General features: G+C 34.7%; 1 non-coding gene across 1 annotated transcript; it reads left to right on the top strand.

Moving 5' to 3' along the window:
• Positions 1-2,552: 2,552 nt before the first annotated feature.
• Positions 2,553-2,658, top strand: LOC115303580. The gene has a single exon (XR_003914136.1). It is a non-coding gene; the product is annotated as a U6 spliceosomal RNA (small nuclear RNA).
• Positions 2,659-9,671: the final 7,013 nt, after the last annotated feature.

Below are 9,671 nucleotides of genomic sequence, written 5' to 3'. Positions count from 1 at the left end.
TTTTTTACTGGACCCCAAAGTTATGCAGTTGGTTGTGTTCACTAGAAGTCAGGTTCAGGGATTTAAAACAGTGACATACCTCGAGGGTTTTGATGGTTTCCTGTCTCACATTCAAGTCCTTCAGCCATTTTGAGTTAATTTTTGTGTATGGTGTAAGAGAGTGGTCTAGTTTCATTCTTCTGCATGTTGCTGCCCAGCTCTCCCAGCACCACCTGCTAAAGAGGCAGTCTTTTTTCCATCGCATACTCTTTCCTGCTTTGTCAAAAATTAATTGGCCATACATTTGTGGGCCCAGTTCTGGGTTCTCTATTCTAATCCATTGGTCTATGTGTCTGTTTTTGTGCCAATACCATACTGTCTTGATGATGACAGCTTTGTAGTAGAGGCTAAAGTCTGGGATTGTATGTTTGCACTCATAGGTCTAACAGGAAAGCAGGAGAAACCTAATGGAGGACCAGGGGGAGGGGAAGAGGGAAAGAGAGTTGGGGAGAGAGAGGGACGCAAACCTTGAGAGACTATTGAATACTGAAAATGAACCAAAGGTTGAAGGGGGAAGGGAAGGGGGAAGAGAGGTGGTGGTGATGGAGGAGGGCACTCGTGGGGAAGAGCACTGGGTGTTGTATGGAAACCAATTTGACAATAAACTATTAAAAAATAATAAAATATAATAAAATAAAACAGTGATATATCATGCTACTCTTATCAGACTGACCAAAAAGTGAAATGGAAACCTTCAGTGACAGCAGGAAAGTGAGGAAATGGGTCTTATCAATCCTGCTGATGAGATGGTAGATCATCCATGGTACTTTTCATTCAAATTTTTAAATTTGAAGTTAAAATCCCTATAAAGTCGCTTCTAAGAATGACTTCAAAGCTGTAATGTTTCTTAGATTAACTTAGTTAATCTTTTCTGGGTTGTTTTCATCTTTTGGTAAGGATTGACAAGTTGGCAGGCTTTACACCCATTATCATCAAAGGAACCACTGCTTTCATTGCAAAATATTATACAAATAACAGTTATTGTTTTTAGAATTATTATCTGGGACATGTAGTCACACAAAATGGAAATACCGCCTTTGTCCCATCCTGTCTTGAGCCTAACATCATGTATGTCACTTGACAAGGTTTTAAGTTAGGATTATCATGTAAACTTTGAAATCACATTTTTTAAAACACACACACACACGCACACACACGTACACACACACTCACCCATGCACGATGACAGAGCACTGTTTTATTGCCCACCACCCTTTGCCTTTGTATCAAATTACACACCACACAATGGTCTGAGCTATAAAATAATACATAATTATGAAAGTGCCGGAGCAAGAATGTCTTCAGATGCTGATGCAACGTGCAGAAGAATTTTCAATCATGTTTATACTCATAAGGCTTCTGTGGGGCTTTCTCTCCTCCCCCTCATGACATTCCTGGTAAAAATTAATATAACTCGAAATTCCGTCTACTTTATTTCAGGTGCAATACTTAGGAATGTTTTCAGAGAAAACTAAACTTAGAAATAATATTCACGTGAAGACATCACTTTAAATATCTAGGTTTATTTGAGGGGGTTGGGTATTATGAACTTCCTGTTTGTGTGTGGTGTGTGTGTGTGTGTGTGTGTGTGTGTTGAGCCAGCGTCTCCTGACATGGCATGGCATTTTGTAGAAAAAAATTTTTTTGGGTGTTCCTACTTTCCATTAGATGTGTAAATCACTATCCCACGTTGTGTTCTATTAATCTCAGTGAGTCATCATGGTTTTACACTTGCCCTCAATTCGTGTCCCTCTTTCTTCCATTAGGTACTAACTGGAACCTGCCTTCTAATTCTGAGCAATTAAAGGAGCATAGTTAATCTTCTTAGGAGCTAAATGTAAATGACAAAGAATGTGGTACCATCCTTTTAGCACTCCATTTATTCTATTGTAATTTCTGAAGTAAGAGAAAATCCACAGTTCATTTAATTAATGTATAACTACAATTGACATAGACTGAGAGCAGACAGATTGAGAGCAGAAGCTCTCTCTCTCTCCACACACACACAAAATCTAAAGTTGTTACCAAATTAGTTTTAAATGAAAGAAAAGAAGTCTTAGAATACTCAATTGTCCAAAAAAGATCTATAAGGCATGAGAGCTACCTACTCCTCAGCTGTGGTCAATTCTGGACTTGTAAATAGCTTTTAAAATTAACAATTCAAAGCAATTAATGCAGCATTGGACTTTCTTGCTCCCTTTATACTTCCCCGATTCTTCTTCTTTCCACTCCCCTTTGTCTTGATAATTTTTATTTTATAGTCTCTGAAATAAAATATTTATTGACTTTATACACAATGTGACTATCAAGTCAAGAACTCTGGTAAATCTGCCAGTGAACAGATAGGCGCAGGGTATTGACATCCCAACCCACGGTTTACTGATCTCATATTTAGACTCCAGTTGTTTTCTTAAGCTTCTAGACATTATAATAGTGTTCATTTCATCTACAACATTTTTAGGGTCAAATTATGTTTAGCTCTCATCAGTTGTCCTGTTTAAAAAGGTCATTGGGTGATTGCTTAGGCAGCACAAATCCTACAACTGCAACGGCACGGAGATCAGCAGGGCCCCTGCTCAAGAATGACATGCACATTCGTAAAAGGATTGTCAAGTATTTGTGAATTTAATGTGTAAGCTCAGTGGAGATATTAAGGTACATACATTGGGAAAGGCTTTACATTTCTTAAAATCATTTCTACAGCATAATTCTGTAAAAATGACTGCTAAGATTATAATTTATATTTTCTCATATGATTAGATGTCCCAACAAAAAAGGTTTATGATAGCAGACTTTAAGTTGTATTTAAGGAACATTCTTAGTCTTTTAAAAATTTATAATTATATGAAATCACTATGACCAGACCTTTGCTCTTTGATGTTTTCACAGTAAAGTTAAATTACAATGCTTTGGCCTAGATTTTCTATGGATTTCAGGGTTTTTACAAAATAATATTATACAAATTACATTTATATTGCTAACAGGAATAAAATAATACAAAATAAAGAGGATGAGCTATAAAGAATCACCCTAAATATCATCTAGAATAAATCCTTGGGCTCTCCGATCTATAGAATATTACTCCCTTACCTTAAATTTTCTTTTTAAGCTTTAATAGAACAATGATAAAAGAAAAGTTTACTTATTTCCTTTCTGCATTTAATTGGACCATCTTGTATATTCTCAGTGGAAAACACTGTTATAGACACTGAATTTAAATTGTCTAATTCTATATTCAAAAATTCCTTGAATGGGTGGGATTGCTTTTCTAATAATTTAACTAATTTCATGTATCTCTGATTATTAACCCAATAAACAGATTACTTTCACTTAATGAATATCCATTAAGTTCCAGAAAAAATGTGAGCTAGTCTCTTATTGGTAGAAAACAACATGAAGGCATAAAGCCTTAAGAGTTTTCTGTGTGTCCTTGATAGTTAGCTAGTAAAATCAAATGATTCAATACAAGTGGATATGCCGTGTCACTGGGTTTTGTACTAATAAGAATAGAAAGGAAAAGAGGTAAGGGAAAGAAATGATTCAAAAAGTACCTCTACAAAAGAAAGGTCTGTGTCAAGGAGCCTTGGCAGTGAATCAACAAGAAATCTACAAGGACTTGTTGAGTCAAGGCTTTCCTGATTCAGTAGTTCATATAAATTCATATATTCATTCATTCAACAGCTACTTACTGAATGCCTATTTTGTGACAGGTACCATGTCCTCATGCCCTCTACCCCCCTACACGCAATCTCCTCCTGAGCCCCAGGAGTCCATTGTCTTATCCAATTTTCACCTAGACAAATTTATTCTGACAATCTCATTGCATTTATTTTGCTCAGGTTCAACATGTCTGGGTTTTGTGTTTCTTAGTTGTAGGAGACATATTTGAAATTAAAGCAAAACAAAGAAAAACTCTATCCATTTGAAGTCCTTTGGGGCAAAAGCATCATCATTGGGAGGGAAATGAGAAAAGATTACACAGACTCCAAGACACAAAAGGACTCTCAGATATATAAAGCATGTACTGAAAATTTACGCCCATTTTCAAATATTTTTGAAAATTGATTTTTGGTTGTCGATGTAGTTACTAGAAAACAATAATTGCCTCTAAATATCTTGAGATTATTTCGCATGTCTGTTACACCCAAATGCTAACATTTATTCTCTAGCAACATTCTTTTCTTCTCATTTTTATTTTTAAAATGTTTATTTATTTTTGAGAGAGAGAGACAGAGTGTGAGTGGGGGAGGGGCAGAGAGAGAGGGAGACACAGAATCTGAAGCAGGCTCCAGGCTCCAAGCTGTCAGTATAGAGCCTGGCGCGGGACTCGAACTCACTCAGGAACCCTGAGATTATGACCTGAGCTGAAGTCCGTCGCTTAATGGACTGAGTCACCCGTGCCCCGCAACATTATTTTCTGAAACTGAAAAAAAGAAGAGGCATAATATTATCAAACTTTTGTATTATAAAAGTTTAGACTATCCATATCTCTTTTAAAACCTTAGTGTGCTATGTTTAAGTGCATCTAAAAATAAATATAGGTAAGCCTGGATTAAATCTGAAAACATAGTTAATCAGAAATACAATAACAAAAATTTGCCATTATGAACATTTGCAGTTTGCTAGGGACTAATCTTTGTACTTTAGACAACTATTTCACTTGGTCTTTTACCAAATAGCCATGAAGCTATTTTATTATTACCCCACTCTACATATGAAGAAATTGACACATTAGAGATCTAGTGATGTCACACAGCTGGTAAATTACAGATCCAGGATAAAATCTGCATGTATCTGACTTCAGAGTCTTCTCTCTTTCTTAGTCACTGTGTTTTCACTCTATTACGTGTATTTTACAAACCCAAATCTAAAAAGATTGGCAAGTGTCAATTATATTCACTAGGATCTCCATGTCCAAAATGATTGCCAATTATTTAAAAATAATATTATAAGACCTTTTGTTGCAGGATTTTATCAAAAGCTCATGTAACTAATTATCTCAACTAAAAAGACAGGGCTGGTATTGCTCTTGCCAGGAAGAGTGAGTTATGATGGTCAGACACAGTCTCTTTGAGGAGAGCTGACTGTGGATCATATAAACAGTTTGGGAGGAATTCGGGAGTTCCAGGATTGTTAGTTTAGGGGAAGAAGTGGGTTTGAAAACTGGGTGAGGCTGTTACTAACTGGCTTCAGGGTGGTGTGAATGGAATACTTTGCCTCTGAAGAGCTGAACTGCAGAAAGGAAGGATTTTCTTCACTTACTACTCAGTTTGCAAGTTGTTGTCAAATGAATGAGTTTTAAACTCATCCTGATAGCAAGTTGTTGCTCTAAGTACAAAACAACAGTTTTTCCTCAGAGTATAAGAATTTTTAATCTCAAATCCAGTTAAAATTGTAAACTTTATGTGGGACTACACCAGAAGCTTGCAGTGGAGTGATGGTAAGCAGATCAAGCAACATTAAATATCTCGGCTGTACAAGGGCATGTTCTGTTGCAGAACACCTTCCTATGGAGATCATGGAATCAAATACAGGACATTGAACTAACACTTGGACTGCGATGTAAATTTCTCTGACGTTTTCTCTGCAATGCAAGTTATTAAACTGAAGCTACTCTAATTTTCCAAATGTGTTCCCACAGAAATCGTTCATAACTTCTACCATGGAATCTTAATAAAGAATACATTTCTTCCCTTTAAGAAAGACCTTAGTAATTAAATAACATGTATTATATGTATATGACATACGTATATCATCTAAGAATATACTTATTCAATATTATTGTGTTTGGTTGCTAAATATCTCTTCAAAGTCAGCTCTAGTTATCTACCATTACAAATACTTCAAGTTTTTTTCTTAAAATTTCAGTAAAGAATGCATTATACCAAAACACTTGAAATGTAAAAGAGTAATATTTAATAGTATGTTTATATAGTATCTCACTGAGAATCATGTCTTCTTAATTACATCCAAATGAAGTTGTTTCAGCAGCATTTAATTGTCTAAAGTAAACTAATAAACAAAATAAGTAGAATTAGTAAAATATTAAGTAAGTAAAATAATTCTCATTCAAGAAATTCTTCTTGTGGAAGTTTTAGCTGGTGTCCTTTTTGTCTTCACTGAAGACATTTTTTTCATTATCTTTTCTAGGTCTTTCACTCGTGTACATTTAAAATAATGTCTGACAGGAACATTGTCATAAAAAGTAGGAGAGTGAACATGAATATTCATATACACACATTTTACAGTTTGAGATGAGGCTCCTGGAGTCAGACTGTCTGTATTCAAATCCTGACTCCACTTTTTAGCAAATGACTGACCTCAGGCAAGTTCCTTGACCACTCTTGTCTTACAATTTCCTCCTCTGCAGAATGTAGGGAGTTTCAGAATCTACATCATGCAGTTACTATGAGGAATACATAAGGTCAGACCTATGGAATTCCTAGGTTTGTGCCTGGTAAAAAGGTAGTCTTCTGTAGATGTTTGTTGCTGATATTACCATTATTGTTATTTTAGTACTGTTCAGATTTTACACAAATTAAATTATTAATAGATACAATATTTTCAATTTTTATAACATGAACAATTAACATGAATTTGTTAAGCAGATACGATATGTGTGCATAACACTAGATTCAATATAAGGAAAACACTCTAAAATTACTATTCTGTTTTGCTTGCCCTTAAGAAACCAATATGTAGGGCATAAGTAGGCATTCAATTTTATATTCTTTTAAATAAACAGGCACTTGGAGTTAGCACCATTTATTTAACTAAGGTCCAAATCCTCTGTATTTGATTAGCATGTCATTTTGTTATATTCTGGGTCATGTAAGCAAGGTTTCTTTCCCTGATTCTTCTCTCAAAATTTTCTTTGTTAGTTTCAGGTAGTATTTGTTAATTAAAATAGAAAATTTTCAAAGATAAAGAAAAACAGCACTAAATGTCAATTCTTTTCTAACATCACTTTTGAGATTCTTTTTTTTTAATGTTTTATTTATTTTTGATACAGAGAGAGACAGAGCATGAGAGGGGGAGGGGCAGAGAGAGAAGGAGATACAGAACCGGAAGCAGGCTCCAGGCCCTGAGCTAGCTGTCAGCACAGAGCCTGACATGGGGCTTGAACCCACAAATGTGAGATCTGACCTGAGCTGAAGCTGGAGGCTTAAGTGACTGAGCCACCCAGGTGCCCTGAGATTCTTTTGGATCTACATATACATAATCTTTTGGAGAACAGACATATATACAGTAAAAAAAAAAAAAATCTTTTTATATGAGAGATACTGGTCTTCCCATGTATTCAAATAGTGTTTTAGACCTCTGATGAGATTAAATACTTTGTTTCTTCTTTGTGTTTTGCTTCTTTATTTTAAAACTTTAAAGTTTCTTTCTATGTTTTGTTTACATTTTATGTATTGTTTTATTTTTTTATTTTATTTTTGAGAGACAGAGAGACAGCACAAGCAGGGAGGGTCAGAGAGAGAGGAAGACACAGAATCTGAAATAGCCTCCAGGCTCTGAACTAGCTGTTAGCACAGAGCCCGATGCAGGGCTTAAACCCATGAACCCTGAGATCATGACTTGAGCCCAAGCCGGACGCTTAACCTTCTGAGCCACCCAGGGGCCCCTGTTTATATTTTAATTGGAATGACTCTCCCCTTTCCTTTTCTGAGAATGATGCTGATACTAATAATAAACAGACTGTGTATGGTATACTGCTAAACTTTGAAGCTTGAAGGAAAGCAAGATTGAGATTGTAAGAAATGAGCTAATTTACAGAAATATTACACGATTCAAATCATCTTCTTATTTTACAATCACAATGAAAGATCAGATTTAACTCATTCAATGGAATCAACTGTTAACCATATTCTGTTCAGCCACATTAAGTAGATCTAGTTGTTATTTTTGCACATCAGTTTTCTTCACTTATCAGATTTTTAAACATGAAACTCTAAAGACAGGAAAATAAGGTAAATTTCTTCTTAAATGTTTTTACTGTGGATGTTCCACAATGATGCCATCTACTAGTTACTTTAGTCTCACAGTTTTCTGAGATGACCCAAAATTAATTAAATAAATGTAGAGTTGTTGGTACTATATGCTAAGCTCTGTGCTTTGTCCCAGCAAGTTATATTTATGAATAAGACAGACATTTATGAAGGCTCTCTGCCTTCATAAATCTGAGAGTCTGTAGCGGAAAATGGTGTTCTTTCCAAAATCCTGGTAAAGTCCTCTGTCTCTATACATTTGAATGGCTTCTGAATAGATTACAAATTGTTTTTGACCAATCAACCGATGGTAATATTAAATGAAAATAAAACTACCACACATTAATAAAGACAAGCTTAGGTCACAGATAAAAATCTGTGCCTATGAGGTCATGACCAAATGTTTGATCATCATGATTTATTTATATCATTCTTTTACATGATTATGGCCTAAACACTTAAAACTAAGCAATTCTTGCTAGGAGGGTTATGGCAGATATTGTGAAATTTTCTGTGTTCCCAGAAAATGTTTTTCAAGTTGAGCAGTAGCATTATCCTTATCTACAGAGGGCAAGACCTCGTCAATAAATAAATGGTTTTTTTAAATGTGCTGCCACAGACATTTCATTTCTTATGGGTAGAGTACATGCCACATTAATATTTATCTCTGATCTCATTATTTTACAATACCTATTGCAGGTAAACTCTAAAGAAAATCTGATATTTCCTTCCAACGAGCAATAGGCAGCCCACCTTGATAGAATTAAGACTGTAGTCTACAACTTTGCTTTTGAAATGATGTATTTTACTATACAACTAAATGTTACATCAACATAAAGCCAGTGATTTAATTTAATAAATGTATTTGTAATTACCAGGCAATCAATAGCCTCAATTATGATATATTAGTTTAGACAGTAAATTAAGTATCTCTAAAAAATGATTATACCTTTATTTCTGTGTGACGATAATAGTAAAACTGTTTTATAAAAATTTTTATTTTCAGAATTTGATATACAAACCAACAGAAAAGATCATAGGGTAAACATTTAGTAATAAACACCACACAACTTTTAGAAAGGAAATAGAAGATCAAAGATTTCATTGGTGATTTATACCTACTTTTCTATATAACATGGCTCATTTTATAGAAATCTCATACTCTGTTAAGGTTTCTATTTTTCCTCCCTCTCAAATCTCTTGTGAGTTCCACCATCTGTTTTTAAAAGAGCAATATACCTGTCTACCCTCCAGCTATTTTGCCTGTGACTCTAGCAATCATATGAAACATTCAGTAACTTGACAGAAAGAGCAGCTTTTTCTGTTCTGTGGCCCCTTCCCCAGAAACAGTGTTTAAACTCCCTACAGGTGAGAGTAGAAAGCCGGTTTTCTTAGGCTTTGTCATGGCAGCCTAAGAGTGGTTCACTGAGATGCCTTTGAATTAGCAGATGTTGAGGTAGAGGCAATCATATTAAATTGCTTTTTAAATAAAAAAATGATTTTTAGTTCACAAGGTAAATTGTAATTCTCCTTTGATCACATAAATTTACTGTAAAAAGAATTCAAAACAATTCTATAAATGATTTTTTGATTAGAAAGTATTCCTCATTTAAAAAAAAGAAAAAATATTCCTCATTATAG

This window comes from Suricata suricatta, chromosome 1, assembly GCF_006229205.1.
Source record: "Suricata suricatta isolate VVHF042 chromosome 1, meerkat_22Aug2017_6uvM2_HiC, whole genome shotgun sequence".
Lineage (NCBI taxonomy): Eukaryota > Metazoa > Chordata > Mammalia > Carnivora > Herpestidae > Suricata > Suricata suricatta.
The sequence above is the reverse complement of the archived record's forward strand: the minus strand, read 5'-3'. Positions and strand labels throughout refer to the sequence as shown.